Source organism: Neoarius graeffei, chromosome 12 (assembly GCF_027579695.1).
Source record: "Neoarius graeffei isolate fNeoGra1 chromosome 12, fNeoGra1.pri, whole genome shotgun sequence".
Lineage (NCBI taxonomy): Eukaryota > Metazoa > Chordata > Actinopteri > Siluriformes > Ariidae > Neoarius > Neoarius graeffei.
In genome coordinates this window covers 46,187,733-46,206,383 of record NC_083580.1, presented here as the reverse complement: position 1 = coordinate 46,206,383, position 18,651 = coordinate 46,187,733, and positions in this window count along the sequence as shown.

Sequence of the window (18,651 nt, the reverse complement as noted above, 5' to 3'; positions counted from 1 at the left end):
GTGGGATTTAGTAGGCCGAATGTCAATCAGTTTTTTGACATTCTAGAAAATGAGATCAGGAAGGTGCCACATTTTGAACCGTCTCGTCTGTGGAACATGGACGAGACTGGAATCCAGAATGTCCAAAAGCCAAGTAACATTGTGGCGACCAAGGGGAAGAGGCAGGTGGGCAGAATCACCAGTGCAGAGAGGGGGTTCACAGTGACCTCAGTTTGCGCCATGAGTGCTGCCAGGCAGTACATCCCCCCAATGTTTGTCTTTCCCAGGAAGAGGATGAACGAGCGTCTCCTGAATGGTGCCCCAGCTGGCTCAGTTGGAGTGGTGTCTGACTCCGGCTGGATCGACAGCAGCCTTTTTGTACGCTGGTTGCACCACTTCTGTGATGTTGTGGGGTGTTCACAGGAGAGGCCACATGTCCTGGTGTTAGATGGCCATCATTCTCACAAGACACTAGAGGCTGTACAGGTGGCAAGAGAGCGTGGGGTGGTAATGATAACCATACCACCCCACTGCAGTCACAAAATGCAGCCTCTGGATCGCACATTTTTTAAATCTTTAAAATGTGCATACAACAGTGCAGCTGACAGCTGGCTGACCTGCCACCCAGGTCAGCGCATTGACGCATACGCAATGTGTGGGCTTTTCAATCAGGCGTATGGAAATGCTGCCTCTGTGGGGAAAGCACAGAATGGCTTCAGGGCTTGTGGCATTTGGCCTATCAACAGGCTCGTCTTTAAGGAGGAGGACTTTGAGGCTGCACAGGCTCCAGTGGCAGGGGACAGGACAGTGGAGGAGGACAGCAAGGAGGAGCTCTCTGGCCCCAGTCGACCTCTCACCACACCACCATCCCCACCACACCATGCTGAACCTGGTAAGAAAAATAACTTACAGGTGTACTTTCTGCAATTAGTCTACTGTATTTCTGTATTTCAAATTATACATTGTTGCTTTTTATGTTGCTTTTTAAAGGACCCCAACAACTTCGGGCAATAATAGACACAATTTCTCCTCGGCCAGTTCCATCCAAGAGGGCCCAGAAGAGGACAGCTGAGTCAGCAACTGTTCTTACCTCGTCCCCATTCAAGCGGATGTTGGAGGCCAAGGCATCTAGAGGCAAAAGGGGCAAAGGAGAGCAAACTAAAAAGGATAATGAAAAAGCAGAGGCTAGATCAAATGATGATGTCGAATGTTTATATTGTGGGGAGCTTTTTTCAAGAAGTGTGGGGGAATGGATCCGGTGTGAGGGCTGCCAGAAGTGGGCTCATGTGGAGTGTTCCAATGAAAATGATGGGGAATTTGTGTGTGAAATTTTTTGTCTGAATAGAAATCTGTGTGTGTGTGTGTGTGTGTGTGTGTGTGTGTGTGTGTGTGTGTGTGATGGCATGCGTGTTGTTTCAGTTGGGGGGTTTCAGCTGCGGGGTATTTATTTAGATAGCGTTACATTTCACTGTATTTATTTATTCTTTTTATTCTTTATTCTTTTTATAGGCCTAATGTATTAATGTGATGGAATTTCTATTTATAATATACATACACGTGTATTTTATTGATTCATTATTTATTGATGTATTTTTTAATTCATAATCTACACGGGCTTATATGAGGCCATAGATAGTGTTACATGTCTATTTATAATATATTTATATATTCTATTCATAATATATTTGCGTTTTTAATTAAATTTATATATATGTATATATTCTATTTATCTATTTATATTATATTCAAATCAAATCAAGTTTATTTGTATAGCGCTTTTAACAATAAACATTGTTGCAAAGCAGCTTTACAGAATTTGAACGACTTAAAACATGAGCTAATTTTATCCCTAATCTATCCCCAATGAGCAAGCCTGTGGCGACGGTGGCAAGGAAAAACTCCCTCAGACGACATGAGGAAGAAACCTCGAGAGGAACCAGACTCAAAAGGGAACCCATCCTCATTTGGGCAACAACAGACAGCCTGACTATAATATTAACAGTTTTAACAGGTATAACCCTCAACTGTCCTCATGGGGCCGTCCTTCACAGGAGCGGTGCGATAAAACTCCGACCTTTTACCCCCCACTGGGGGGGTAAAAGGCCCCTTGGCACAATGTTTGTTTTTGTTAAAAAAAAAATAAGTATTAACTTTAGGCAAACTTTAGGTGGCATTATTGTTCATATCACTGTTGTCAAAAACTATGATTAAAACTAAACACATGGTTCATTTCAACTTGGAGAAAAACTTAATTTTCCTTAAGGGGGGCTTTTTCCCCCACTCTACTCCAGCGCTCTGCGTGGTGGTATGTCTGTGCTCGCTTTGTGGATCCATGGCATGGTGTTCCAAGTGATGTTGCCAGGTGCCGTCGTGGCGGCTGTGCTGGCGGTGTGGGACTTGTTTTCACCTTTTGGTGGGACTGTGGCTGCTATACCACTGGAATGACATTCTGACCTTTATTTGGTGGACTTTTTTTCCCCCCAAATAATTGTAAAGCGACCTTGGGTTTTGAGAAAAAGTACTTATATAAATTGAAATTGTTATTATTATTATTATTATTATTATTATTATATGATGAGAAGATCAACACCCACTAGATACAGGACTCGAAATTCGCGGTGGTCCGGTCGCCCGAGGCGACTTAATTTGTCATTTGGCGAGTAATTCCTGTCACTAGCCAGCCCGGCTGGCTAGTTGAAAATAAAAAAGATATATGAAGCGAAGATTCAGACACACCGTCAACTAAAGCCACCACATATTAAGCACGTGTCATGTCTGTGTTAATCGATGTGTTTATCGGCAGGACAGTCAGGCTGTCGGTTTTTTCACTACTGCGCATGCATATAACAGACATCCCAAGTCTCCCGGAAGTTCAGGGAGTCTCCCGCATATTGATAGTTGCTCCCTGATGCCCGCAAATTGGAGAATATCTCCCGGAATCTAGAGCAAGCGAGCAAGAGCGTGCACGCGCAACATTATTGTCTGCATCGCGCATATGACGGAGAGCGCGAGAGAGACTGCGCGTGTGCCAGTTCATGAAGCGCATGCTAGACAAAGAGCATCCTGATTGGTTTACAGACATCCCAACCTGCAGACCGGGGGAAAAAGTCCAATATATTATTATTTGTTGATATTATATTATGGTGCTCTGTGTTGTTCTCATTTATGTATTTAACAATAGTATCAAAATACTCCGGTTCTTGAAATAAATGTACATTAGTCATGAATAATGGTAACTACTCTCTTTTGTGTTATTTTTGACAGAAGTAAAATCAGGGGTGAAAGTAAGCCGGTCCTGGCCGGTTCGGCGTACCACTAAAAGATTTGGCTGTACCAGAAAGAAAAATATACTGTCTCTGAAAAAAAAGCACTTTTAGCATAACAACACATCTGCTAACGTCAATTTACCAAAAGCAACACGTTTTCCTCAATATACATATAACTCGTTCTGACCTGTCTCTGAATTCTGTCTGAAGTGAATTCCTTCCGTGTTTCACTCGGCAGACAACGTGCGAGATAGTGCGCGGAGCCCACTGCTTAACCATCTTGCGCCAACGTGCGCAGCTGGTATCTAGTGTTTTAGTAGACAGAATGTCCAAAATGAAAAGTTAGTTTTCAACTGTTCAGCTAAAAAAAAGTTACTAAAACGATTGTGTTGTTGAAATGATGTTTGCAATTTATTTATAATCAAAAACTGATACAGGTGGATGAAAGAGTGATAGTGTGATAAAAAAGTACTATACTAGTACTACTGAGTGATAAGAAGTCCTAGTGAATGCTTGATAAGTAGACAATAATAAATAATTAGGTGTAATTTTCGGCGCTTGCCGCGCGCGCACTGACTCAAAATAATAGTAACAGCAAGAAATAAGTTACTTTCACCCCTGAGTAAAATTCATACATGAACAAATTTTGGCGAGTTGATTTTCTGTTTGGCTAGTTACTTTGGAAGGTAACTAGTCTGGCTGGCTGGTGAAAAAAATATACGAATTTCGAGCCCTGGTTACACTGTTCTATTTTGCAAGGTTATTGTAAACATGTGTACATGTAAAGATAGCCAGGATAACGAGGTAGCGATAGAAGAGATGCCCCTGACCGTGAAAGGAGATAACAGGGGAACATCTGATATGTCTGTCATGTTGAACTGTATAAAAAAGTGTGTTGATAACAGGGGGTGCCTTTCTCTGGGTGAAATGCTGTGATTTTTCATTTCAGAGAAGGCCCTCTTGCAAGAAGTATAATAAGCACATATTTCTCTCTGCTTTTTTTCCTAACAGCCTTGAGCCTTATTATGTTTTTCCTCCACACACCCAAACTTTGTAAGGCAATTTAGTTGACTAGCTGTTCTTTGTCTATTAGCATCCCCCAGCATTAGATGTCAGTGTTACATTAGCTTAGCATGCTACTATTCTGATTTGTGTGCACACTTTGACTTGCAGAGCAGTTAAAAAAAAAGTTTGAGCATGCATGTTTACTTCAAGACAAGTATTGTCTCACAGCTAATGGGAAAACAATGACAATCCACAGCAGAGTGCACATCCCTGCCAATGTTATTTATGAAAGATTGCAATGTAAGCTGTAACCTCATCAGTGTTATCCTGTTCTCATGGAGATTTGTAGTTTTTCCGGATAACAAAAGTCATCTAACCTCAGTCTTGTCTCAGGCTAGCATGCAAATAATTAAATCCATTTCACACTGAAATGTTTTGTTAGTCTGTGTCAATGTCACATCACATAAGCCTTGAAAGCTAGCAACTTTGCAAACCTATCTCAGCTAGCTTGTAATAAATTACACTCTTCTTCTTCCAGCTGTTCCCATTAGGGGTTGCCACAGCAGATAATGTCCCTCCATCTCCTCCTGTTTTCCCTATCTTTTTCTGTAGCACCAACTGTCCTTATGTCTTCCTTCACCACATCCATAAATCTTATCTTTGGTCTTCCTCTTTTCCTTCTACCTGGCAACTCCATCTCCAGCATTCTTTTCCCAATATACCCTGGATCTCTCCTCTGTACGTGTTCAAACCATCTGAATCTCGCCTTTCTCACTTTATCTCTAAGCCATCCTAATATTCTTGTTTCTAATCCTGTCCAACTTTGTCACTCCCAATGAAAATCTCAGCAACTTCAACTCTTCTACCTCCAGTTCAGCCTTTTGTCTTTTTTTCAGTGCCACTGTCTCCAAACCATACAACATAGTTGATCTTACTACTGTCTTGTACGCTTTCACTTTCACCCTTGCTGGCAACCTTCTGTTACAAATCACTCCCGACACTCTTCTCCATCCATTCCACCCTGCTTGCACTCTGTTCTTCACTTCTTTTCTGCACTCTCCATTATTTTGTACAGTTGACCCCAGGGTCAATCCATGTGAAATCACCAGAGGCCTCGCCACTGACCATCTCAGATTTGCTTTATACTTTCTGGAAATATTGTATGTGTGCCCAATAAATAGTGTACAAAATTTTAGGCTTGTACCTTCATTAGTTTCTGAGATATAGGGGATTTTAAAAAGGGGCGTGGCCCCAATTTCACTGTTAAAACGTGTGCTACAGAAAACGGACCTAACTTCCACAAGTCATTACTTTTAAACTATTCATGCAAGATATATGAAATTTTCAAGAATTGTTCTTCAATGCCAGACACCTTTAAATACTATAATAGAAAGTTCACAGTTCAATATTTGCCAAGTTATGGCTTGCTGAAAATCATAAAAAAATACTTTCTATCGTGCTCTGGAGCAACTTTGAACCCCCCCCCCCCCCCCCCCATATCTCCACATTAAAGCACACCAGATCTTTTAAATTTTCTTATTTATTACTCATGTTATAGTACTCTTTAGGCAACTAGGTATGTGTTCAAAAGAAATCAAACTTTTTGATTTATTAGGCTTTAAAAAAAACATTTTGCACCTATGCATATTGTAAATGTATGACAAGGTCTACCATAAAAACAATTATGCCACTGGAAATAGCTTGTTCTGATTTGCAAATGCACAAAATATGAAGTTGGTATTCTAAACTAAACTATAAATATTAAGGTATCAAGTACGGCATGTTTTATGATAGACGGAAATGCTGTTTTAAGGCATATTACAATACAATTACAAACCTACAGTGTAGGAAAAATAACAACCTTAAAAATACTTTATTTGAAGAGCTTAAACAGTGTATTGATTTGCTTTTCCACATCAGATGGAAGCGTATCAATGATTTTCATGACATGCACCAGAGGGACCCAACAGTTATCCTCTCTCCTGGGCCAGCTGTAAGTCTGAGAGGGACCATGAGGATGCATAAATGTTACTTGTACATCTTGTTCCTCCTCTGATAATGCACGAATGTTGCCTATCCACCACTGTCTGTCATACAAACATACAACATATTTACCAGGAATTGTATCTGCCAGAGAGACTGCTGATTTAACAGGGGTTTTATGCATTACTTGTGGCCGATTCCCACTCATATTCACAATGAAGCTAGGACCACCTGACACCCAGCTGACCTGCAGCTGGTTGGACATAATTGGAACGAATGAATGGTTGTCTCTTGTTCCAGGAATAGTAGCTGACCTTGAAAATCTTGTCTCTAATTCTTTTCCACTCTCCATAACTTCCCTTGTACCAACCCAGATGAAATGGATGTTCTTGATGTGTTTCTCTGCCCACAAAAACAGATCAGATGGGGTTAGTATGTGATCACTCGTGACTGCCTGTAAGCTAGCTCGAGCTGCTGACTGCTTTACAGTGCCTCCAATACCATCACACGGTGATTTACCATGAGAAGTGGCAAAGAAATGCCATTCTGCCAAAAGTCCAAATTCATCTGCATGGTTTATTAGATTTGTGAAATTTTTATAGCTTTTGTATTGGGCTGCTGATCCGTCACTGAAGTAAATGACCTTTTCAGCTGGGGATGTAAATGGTATACATATGGTAAAACCTTTTTTAAGAATGCATGCACGGCCACTGTATCATGCTTAAGGCAGTCACTTATGCAGATAGAGATGCATTTCGTTACTTTTGTACCATCTTCATTCTTTGCTCTAATGTACACTGCAAATGGATGAAGAGTGCATTGGCTGTTGTCCCAGTGGTATCCCTGGGCAGAATCCTGTACACAGCATGAATAGTTTTTGGCAAAATCCAAAAGCATAATACATTCATCCGCTGACAGATTTTTCTTCAAATTCTTCAAATATCCACTCTAGTGTTTGGCAATGAAATTATGTTCTGCTAGTTTGTCTGCTTTTTCAGTTAGAGTTTCAATAAATTCCTGTGGAGTTGCAATATGATCTGTCAATGTAGTTCTATCTGTAGATACCCACTGCTTGTACTTGATGTGATTGACCTCATCACTGATTTTACTCTCAAGGAACTCTTCTAGACTGGCTGTACCTGGGCAATTCTCACATCTGTATAGCATGCATGCACTACTATCTGTAGAACAAACCAGCTGTTTCAAAAGATCATGACAAGTCAAGTTACCATCAGTTAGTGGAAATGAGGCAAGCAAAAGTTTAACGTTCTGGTGCAGGGTACATACACATACAGAATGGATTCCTCTGGCTCCAACAGTTATACACTCCTTTGGTCTCATTTCACAAAACTTAGAAATACCAATCTGTAGATTGGGGTGTCTAGTTTTGAACAGTTTATTAGCTTCATTTAGATTCATCAACAGTAATCTTTTCTACTTTTGAATGCGTGTTCCACCCTCTTTCACACTTTTGAAATCCTTTGAACCAGGCAATAATCTAGGGATAGTGATAAAAATCTTCATGAATTTTGTGGTTTTTCAGTTTTTATGCATCTCTGGATGCATCCAAGTAGATTATATGCCTTAAAACAGCATTTCCGTCTATCGTAAAACATGCCGTACTTGATACCTTAATATTTATAGTTCGATTTAGGATACCAACTTCATATTTTGTGCATTTGCTAATCAAAACAAGCTCTTTCCAGTAATATAATTGTTTTTATGGTAGACCTTGTCATACATTAGTAATATGCATTTGAATTATAGGCGCAAAATGTTTTTTTATTTTTAAAGCCTAATAAATCAGAAAGTTTGATTTCTTTTGAACACATACCTAGTTGCCTAAAGAGTACTATAACATGAGTAATAAATAAGAAAATTTGAAAGATCTGGTGTGCTTTAATGTGGAGATATGGGACATCAAAGTTGCTCCAAAGCATGATAGAAGACATTTTTTTTATGATTTTCAGCAAGCCATAACTTGGCAAATATTGAACTGTGAACTTTCTATTATAGTATTTAAAGGCATCTGGCATTGAAGAACAATCCTTGAAAATTTCATGCATCTTGCGAGAATAGTTTAAAAAGTAACTAGAAAAGCACTCGGAGAGCGCAGACCTCTGCCAAGAGTCCTTTAAATAAAAAATTCCGGGATCCAGAAGGTGATCCAGATCACCGCCAAAATTTAACGGATTGTTACTTGTGCCCAGTCACACCTCTGGAAAAAACTTCAGAGCAATCTGTTCATAACTTTTTCCATAATGTTGCTAACAGACAAACGCTACCGAAAACATAACCTCCTTGGCGGAGGTAATGACTTATGGAAGTTAGGTCTGTTTTCTGTAGCACGCATTTCAACAGTGAAATTGGGGCCACACCCCTTATTTAAAAGCCCCTATATCTCAGAAACTAATGAAGGTACAAGCCTAAAATTTTTTACACTATTTATTGGGCACACTGACAATATATCCAGAAAGTATGAAGCAAATCTGAGATGGTCAGTGGCGAACATTTTTCTAAATCTGGTGATTTGGGGCGGAATTACCCCCCAGATATTTGAAATCCTCTGCTTTGACCACCTCTATTCTTTGTAGCTGTACCATTCCATTGTCCTCCCCCTCATTCACGCACATGTACTCCATCTTGCTCCCACTGACTTTCATTTTTTTTCTTTTTTTTAAAAGAACTTTATTGAAAAAGGTTGTACATACAAACAAATGTACATAGAACAGCAGACAGGTGCTCCAATATTCATGTATCATCAAAATAATAATAATAATAATAATAATAATAATAATAATAATAATAAATAAAACACAGTACACTAAGGATCTTATTAGTAATGCCAGTAAACTTAACCTCCTAAGGCCCAAGCTGGTTTTTTTACGTGCATTTTTTATTTCTCTTTGCTATTTGGGCTTATTAGAACCTGATTAGAATAAAAACTAAGCATCATCTTTTGATAAGATGTACTTTTAGAGAAAAAGTATGTCCACATATGTGGATTCTTGTTCCGAATTTCCATAAAGTGCTGTCCACGCATGTGACCGCTAAGCATAGGAGGTTAAAGAAGTAGAGACGATAATAAATAAATGAATAAATAAAATGACAAGAAAGGGGAAAAAACAAAAAACCAACAACAAACAAAAAAGGAAACAGAAAGTGAACACATTAATCTTCTTTGAAAAACCTCTCATATATATCTGTGGATGTGGTGCTTTGTTTAGTGTCAATTAGTGTAAGGGATTTCATGTACTCTTTAAACTCATGCAAGAAACTTTTAAAGTTGGGTGGCGTTTTGGAGTATTTGCATTTGTGTATGTGAAATTTGCCATACAAAATGAATAGGTTTGTAATAAAGGTGATGTCATTTTCTCCATGGACAAAATACATTATCACACTTCTACAGTCAATTAAGATGTTTATCTTGATTTTACACACTATATATTGTTCAAATTGAGACCAGAAATTGATAGATTGGGCACAGTGGTAGAATAAATGAGTTAAGGTTTATGGTTCCATATTGCAAAAACTGCATTTGTTTTCAGTGTTTAAAAATGTAGAGAAATATAAATTTGTTGGATATATAGTGTGTAAAATTTTGATGTGAACCTCTTTTATTTTATTGGAAATACAATACTTATAAGGCAATGTCCAGGCCTTCTTCCAGTCAGTGTCCATAAAGATGTTATCCCAAAATGCTTTCCCTTGTGGAGTTATTTTCCTCTTTTCATAAAAAGTATTACGTATATGTTTGTTGTTGCACTTTGAACCCATTACATCAAGTCCATTTATCATTAGAAGGGGTTTTATTCTTAGTGTTTCTTGATACTGGTAATGGCTTCTCATCAGGAGAGAAAGGCCATTAGGGATTGCTTTAGTTACGTAATTAAATTCTTTACTTGTAACAGGGAAGGATTTAAGACGAAGAAAATGTTCATAACTAAGCATTATACCATGAGAATCAAAAAGGTCACATACGAAAATAATGTTCTTATCAATCCACTTCTGTTTAAATATGGATTTTTTTCCTGACAGTAATATCTTCATTATTCCATATTAAGGCTTTGTGAGGGGAAAAGTTGTGGGAATAACACAATTTCCATGCTAAGAGTGTCTGTTGGTAAAATTTTGATAATTTCAAAGGTAATTTGGTAACATTGAAGTTACAGGTGAGTAAAAAATGTAGACCACCTAATTTCTTAAAAATATTATTTGGAATAAAAAACCAAATTGAGTTTGGGAATTTGAGACATTCCTTAATCCATTTTATTTTGAAAGTGTTATTTAAATCATTGAAATTTAATAATTGAAAGCCTCCTTGTTTCCTGGATGCCGAGAGAATTTCATTCTTCAGATGGTGTTTCTTATTTTTCCAGGTAAAATTGCTAAGTATTTTATTAATTTCTTTGGATGTTGAATCCTCGACAAATAATGATAGAGCAGGATATACCAGTCTTGAGATACCTCCCACTTTAGATAACAGAATTCTGCCAAAAATAGATAGGTCACGTTGAAGCCACATATTCATGATATTTTGTGTTTTTTTAAGCCTGGGGAGGAAATTAAGTTGTTGTCTAGAGGACATATCTTTAGTGATATCTATGCCTAAGTATTTCACTGTTTTTTTTTTAACTTGGATGTTACATATGTTTGCACAATCTGTATCATAAAGACACAAGATTTAACAAGATTTAACAAGTTTGTTAATATTGAGATGTAAACCTGAAGCTTTAGAGAAATTATTAATTAGTTGTGACGCCGGCTCAACTTGATGTTTGTCCTTTAAAAGTAGAGCTGTATCATCAGCTAGTTGCGTAATTTTAAATTCCTTTTGAAATATGGTTAAGCCTTTTATACTGTCATTATTTAAGATTTTTAGGGAGAGGAGCTCTACTGCAATTAAAAAAAAAATGGAGAAATTGGGCATCCTTGACGGACAGAACGGTTGATCGGAAATCTTTTGGAGGTGTTAGGAAAGATCATTAAATTACTGTTGATGTCTTTGTATAACATTTTAGCTACTGAGACAAAGTTCTCTCCAAATCCCATTAATTTTAATGTATTAAAAATAAAAGGGTGTTCCAACGTGTCAAAAGCTTTGTAGAAATCAAGAAATACTATAACTGCTTGTGACTCCACATGTTCTGAGTAGTCAAGTATATCTAAGATTAATCTAATGTTATTACTAATGTGTTGCTTAGACATGAAACCTGTTTGGCATTCATTTATTATATCTCCAAGATTAGATTTTAAGCATCTGGAATAGACAAATGCAAATAATTTATAATCCACATTCAGAAGTGTGATGGGTCTCCAATTATCTATACATAAAGGGTCTTTGTTTGGTTTTGGAATTAAGCTAATTAAACCTTGTTTCATAGTTGATGTCATTTCAATGTTTGTAATACAATCTTTATACATATTCAAAAGTGGAGTTTCAATAATATCCCCCAAAAATTTATAGAATTCAGCAGATAAACCGTCGATCCCTGGAGACTTCCCGGATTTCATGTGTTTCAAAGCTTCCGTGAGTTCCAAATTCGAGATTGGATTTTCACAATGTTGTTTAAATTCTTCTGAGATCATTGGGATAGAATCCTTAATACTGTCTAAGAATTTTTCACAGTGTTCAGGTTCATATTTAGATTTATACAGTTTTTCATAAAAAGCACAAATATGTTTTGCTATTTCTTTGGGATTAGTATTTAGATTATTGTTTATTCTCAGTGCCAAAATGTTAGATATTTTTTGATTATGTTTTTCAAGAGTGAAAAAGTAACTCGAGGTTCTTTCACCATGTTCTAACCATTTTGCCCTAGAATGAATAAATGCGCCTTTAGCAACTTCAGTATATAAATCATTGATTTCATTTTGGAGTTGCAATAATCTAATGTGTTCCTCTTCTGAAAGATTTTCCTTATTTAGAAAAGTTTTTAATTCATCCATAATTTCCTTTTCTTTTTTGTCTTTAGCTTTTTTGATATTTTTACTGCAGAGGATAGCCATTTCTCTAATTTTAAATTTAAAGTATTCCCATTTCTGGACATTGTTCGTATAATTTTTAGGAAAGATATCTAAAGCCATTAATTTGACTGAGTCTTGAAAAGTTTTATTTTTAAGTAGGTTATTATTTAGCTTCCAATATCCCCTTAATTTCTTGTTACTTTCTTTAGAACCAGTTAAATGTATTGAGATAAGTTTATGGTCAGATAGAGGAGCATATGAGTGATTAATTTCTGAAATATATTGTAAACATGAAGAGGAGGTTAACCATAAATCAATCCTGGATTGTAATGTCCCTCTTGTATTAGACCAGGTAAACTCTTTACAATCTGGACTAAAAAAAATGACATGCATCTATTACTGATAATTCTTGGCTCATAAATTGAGTGGCTTTGAAAAGTGAATTTTGAGAAACTCTCCCTGGAATTCTGTCTATCCTATCATTTGGAGCATCATTAAAGTCTCCTCCTATAATCAGGAATACCTCTTTATTTTTACTTTGTAATTCCCTTATTCTGGACAAGATTTCTGTAAACATAGTTCGGGCTTGTGTGGTTCCATTGTGGCCATATACATTACATATTATGAAAAAAGCATTATCCAGTTTGCATAACACAATACCCCATCTACCACTATCAGAGTTGTAGGTTTCTAAGATATCACCTGTAAATTTATTAAATAGTAATGCAACACCTGCAGAATTATGTGTAGCATGACAGAAGTAAGCTTGATCTCCCCATTGACTTTTCCAAAACTTATTGTCTGAGTCGCAAGAGTGTGTTTCTTGTAAGAGGATAATATTGGCATTTGTTTTTCGAAGAAAGAGGAACATTGCTTTTCTTTTTATATTGTTTCTTAATCCTCTAACATTAAGTGAGACCATTTTCAATGAGTTAAACTTGAAATCATTCATTTTCGCTGAAAAACATAAAATATAAAAAAAAAGCACAATGTCTGGAGAACAGAAAGAAATAAGATAATGTAAGCCTTAAAAAAAAAAAAAAAAAAAACGAGAAAGCCAAGCTTGTTTTTTTCATCTGGAGCCATTTGTCCAAAAATCTGAAAGATCTGTTTTCTTAGATCTTCCATGGACTCATTGGTGGATTCCGGTAGGTTGAAAAGTTTCAGATTCCAGCGTCGGCTGTAACGCTCTGCTTCTTCAATTTTTTTCATCCTGTTCACCGAGCCGGCGACTCATCACTTGCATCTTGTCAATGTATGTCTTCGCCATGTGTTCGATACCTTCGATGTTTTCTTTGATAGCCACAATCTCTTCAGTGTTTTGGCCTATCTTTTGTTCAAGAGATACTGTATGAACCTGCTCGTTAAGTGTTGGACAGCTTTTAGTATGTCTGCATTGGATACCTCATTGTTATCTCTTGAGCATGTTTTCTTGGAGTTAGGGCTTGAGATAGGAGTATCAGGTAAGGGAGAGCATAAGCTGAGCAGAGAATCATCATTCCAGTCCATCAAAATGTTCCCCCTTTTTTCTTTCACTCGTTTTGTCATGCTGCTGTCTTAGCGTTTGGCTAGTTAGCCTGTTTGCGTTAGCTCAAAGAAGAGGGAGGAAAAAAGTCTGTGTATCTTCCCAAAATCGTTAACAAGTTAGACTTTAGTTCTTATATTGTCCTTTTCCTCACATACCAGTTCTTGAAAGTGATGTTCCGTTAAGTTTACCTTAGTTTATAGAGCAAATGGTGCCCAAAGCTTGGAGGAGTTCATAATGAAGTGTGTGTGCTGGCTGCCATCTTCCTGAAGCCGCTCCAAGGCAACCCCTACTGACTTTCATTCCCCTTGTCACAGAGTGAGCCGTGATGCTCGCAACACGCAGGCAGTCTTTTGCTGGCACTTTACCATCAGCTGACCTGTCACTCGTGTATTGCTATTTTCCTTGTCCATACTGTTTCCATTGTTCAGTATAACTGATTTCATAAGTCATGCTGGTCATTAATCACTGTTTGCCAGAACTTCATTTTCACACATTTAACTTTGCTGTGTGGAGTGCAGGGAAAGGCCTACCAGTATTTTTGAATAGCAAATGTTTGTCATGTCTCGTTCAAAATGCTCATTTCATGCTCATTGTCATTTACATCTCTCATCTGTGTTAACTCTGTCTAATATCAAGAAATGCAAACGTACACATGGGCTGTGAAAAACATTCTCGTTTATTGGGTAAAAATTTGTAATTATAGTTCCGTATTCAGTTTACTCACCGCCATTCAAACTCCGGTACTTCCTGGTTTACGTAGGGAAACTGAAGAACTGTACCACTTGGGTCAAATAGAGGGGTTTCATGGGTAGATGGTGGATGGAACCATTTTGACAGGGGTGCTTTAATGTTTATTACTTAAACGGTATTTTTCTCTGCACATATAGTCCGGGCAATATATGATATACCCAAGACAAATTGCAAATGTTTGCAAACCTGTTTTACCTGCTTCCTTAGCTATCAAACAGTGCTCATGCAAAAATCTACCAAAATTGGATTGGTGGATAGTACTTTTTTATGACATATATTAAAGATGGCCACCACAGTACATATTCAGTCCAGTAACTTGGTTATTAAGCAACATAGGTTAATGATCTTGGTGTCTAAATGTATGTTTTCAGGTATCACCAACATCCCCTGTGAGTGGCAGCCATTTTGATTTTCAAAATGGCTGCCAGCAAAATGAAAATAATGTTTCTAGAATTACGAGTTGGATAGCTAATGATGTAATATTGGTGTCTAAACCCCATTTTTAGGTTTCAGGGATCCATAGAATATCTATATTTTATGTGGCAGCCACCATTGATTTTCAAAATGCCCAACTTTGAATTTAAAATGTCTTTAAAAATAAAGGCGAACGTAACACATCCCTTAGTACAATCAGTGTCTCTGGTCACAATTATTGTTCTGCTGTAAATACTTGCATCAGACTTGGATCTATCAAAACTGTAAAAAATGATTTTAATGCTTGTAGAACAGAATACACATTCTTGGGCTTGTGCATCTGACGTAGTATTATAATATTAATATTGGAATTATTTAATCCTAGAAACTAACACACGGATGCACCAATTCTTTTTGTTGCTATGCTATGTACATACTTTGCTTTTCATAACTAGATCTAGTTGCTCTCTTTCAGGTTGCCACCTAACCTTATAAGTCGATGCTAGAAATTAACAAGTCCAATACTGAACAGAGATGGATTCCTGCATTATCTGTAACAAGCCTTTGAGTGGAGATGAAACTGTTGCACTGACAACAAAAGGTTGTGATGGTATCCTTCAAGCAAGCAAAGCAAGGGGTATTGAAATTAAAGTTATTCCAGGCCAGGCTGTCCATATAAATTGCAGACGTGATTTCACCAATCAAAAAGCTATAGAATGTTACAAGAGGAAAAGTTCTGACGATGCAGAGTATCAACAGATTAAAACACGCAAGTCAGACATATGCCCATTCGACTACAAGTATAACTGCATTTATTGTGGATACCCAGATCCATACAAAGGGGAAAAGGCATATTATAAACCTATTCCAGTCAGAGCACTTGATGTCAAGGAGAAAATACTGAAGGCCTGTGATGAGTACAAGGGGGAATGAGCAGATACTGTAAGAGGCAGAATCATGTTTGTTACTGATCTACCAGCTGCAGATGCAGTGTACCATAGTGTATGTAATATCAACTTTCGTACAGGAAAGCAAGTTCCAAAAATCTTCCAGAAAACCCCAAAAGAGAGTGCTACAGTGAAGACCAGTGGTCGACCAAAAGATGTACTGAGATATGAAGCCTTTGAAGCTGTAGCCGAGTATCTTGAAAATAATGATGATGAGCAGGTGACAATAACAGATCTGATGGACAAGATGAAAGAGTACCTCCTAGGTACTGACACTGAGCAAGTTCTCTTTGTCCTTGATGGAGGTGCCCTCCTTCACAGAATCCCATGGACAAAGGGATTAACCTGGGATGAAATCCTGAAGATGCTAGATATATCAGTCAAAGGTATGGGAGAGCTACCGTTGTGTTTGATGGTTACCAGGACTCTCCAAGTACGAAAGACAGTGCTCACACAAGAAGAACCGGGGCTGCACTGGGCCAGAAGTGCATTTCAATTCTTCAATGACACTTCAGTTTAAGAAGGAGGAGTTCCTGTTTAATGAAGGCAACAAGCAGATGCTCCTCTACATGCTTGGGGAGAGACTAGAGGAGGCAGGGTGTGAGGTTCACCATGCAAGGGGTGATGCAGATATCCTGGTAGTAGAGGCAGCTGTGACATGTGCAGAACAAAACAACACAGTCGTCATTGCTGATGACACTGATATCCTGTTGCTGCTAATTCATCATAGGAATACCAAGTACACCATCTGGTTCTAGCCATATGCCAAAAGGGAAAGCAAAAAGGGACAGAGGTGTTGGAACATAGCAGCAACAAGACATCACCTGGGGAGCATAATCTGCAAGTGCATTCCATTTGCCTGTGCTTTGCTGGGATGTGACACTACATCCAGGATCTATGGCATAGGAAAGAGCAAAGGAGTAGAGAAACTTAGTGATGCTGTTTTCTATGAGCAAGCAGAAGTATTCATGAATGCAAAGTCAAACAAGCAAGATGTCATCAATGCAGGAAGCATGTTGCAGTCTACAGCGGAGATGTCCATCATGAAGACCTTGACACCCCAAGGCTGCGGAGGTTCTATGAAAAAACAACAAGTAGCACAGCTGCAGTGGAGCCATGCGTCCTGCCCCCTACCACAGCTGCTGCCAAGTATCACAGCCTTTGTGTTTATCAGCACGTCAAAGTGTGGCTGGGCCATGAAGAGGATGTGCCTCCTGAGTAGTGGGGATGGAAGATCAATGAGGGCAGAATGGTGCCCATTCTTACTGACAATCCCCCTGCCCCACAGGAACTACTGCAGGGAATACATTGCACATGTAAAACTGGTTGTTACAATCTGTGATGCACCTGCAGAAGGAATGGACTTGAGTGTACAACTGCTTGCAGTGACTGTAGGGAGGTGTGCTTGAATACATTGCATTCTGATACTGATACTGATGAGAATGATGGTTCTGAGTAAACATTTACCATCCATGTGACACTCTAACACTATCAATAATTTTTTTTAGAAAGGTTCATCTATGGTAACTTGTTTGAAACATAATTATGGAGTTCAAGCTATCTACCGTATATATCCAAAATGAAGAATCATGGAATTTTAGGGGATAGGGGATTAAAAAGCCTTACAAAAGTATTATCCACCAAACAGATTTTGGTAGATTTTTGTTTCTGTATTGCCTAATGCTTAAGCAAGTAGAAAAAAACAAGTTTGAAAACATTTGCAATTTGTCCTAGGTTACCCCCTAAATTTCCATAGGTTACCCAGACTAATAAGGTATTTTGATGGGAGAAAACGGTTTTGAGATTTTGTTTATTATGTATTTGTTTCTTTGAGTTATTACTTTGTAATAATGTTGTTATTTTGTTAATTTATTATTTTTTGGTAATGGGGTTGCCTAGGGGGTAGGGCTACAGCTAGCCTTAGGCTGTATTAGGCCCTATGACCTCAGTATGTCAGTGATGGTGGTGCAGGTAACATGGCTGATTGAAATGTGTTGAGAGTTTTATGCAGGGTCTAGAAAGACATAGTCTGGCAAACTTATGCCTGTATTGTTTTGTTTTTGAACAGTTTTTGTTTTGCATTTTGGGATGCTTATTTGCACTGTAAATATTTGCACAATTTTACAAGAAAAATAGAAGAAAAAAAAAGGAACATTTTTAGTGGAAAAGACTTTTGGCTTCTTCTGTCTACTCTGCTGTTGACTATCCTGTCACATCCCTTCTCTCTAGTGCATATCTCCATGTTTCTAAGTTTTCTAGAGACATTGTTCTCCTCCTTTTCCCACCAGTCGCATAGTTTCCATGGGTATCCTGCTGGGAAGCAGTTCCAGTGGTGGTTGTTGTTAACACGGGCCTCAACCGATCCAGTATGAAAGTCCTTTTCTTCATCCGCATAATTGATTTGGCATGAGTTTTACACTGGATGCCCTCCTTGATGCAACCCTCTCCATTTATCCAGGCTTGCGACCAGCACTAAGAATGCACTAGCTTGTGCAACCCCAGTGGCTGGATTTACCCCAGCAGAATAAGTTACACTGCCCAGTGTATATTACCGTATGTGCAGTATGTGCCTATATCATATCGATTACACACATAGTCCACATTCAAACGCTTAGTAATGTATGAGGGTAAGTCAAAAAGTTCTAAGACAAATGAAAAAATATCTTTATTTATGAAAATAACAAAGCTATTTCTCTACATATCCTCCATTTAAGTCTAAACACTTCTGCAAGCGATGTTTCCATCAGAGAATTCCTTACCCTCGTATATGGCCTGAAAATACAAACACAGTATTTCAGCAAAACTAAAACTT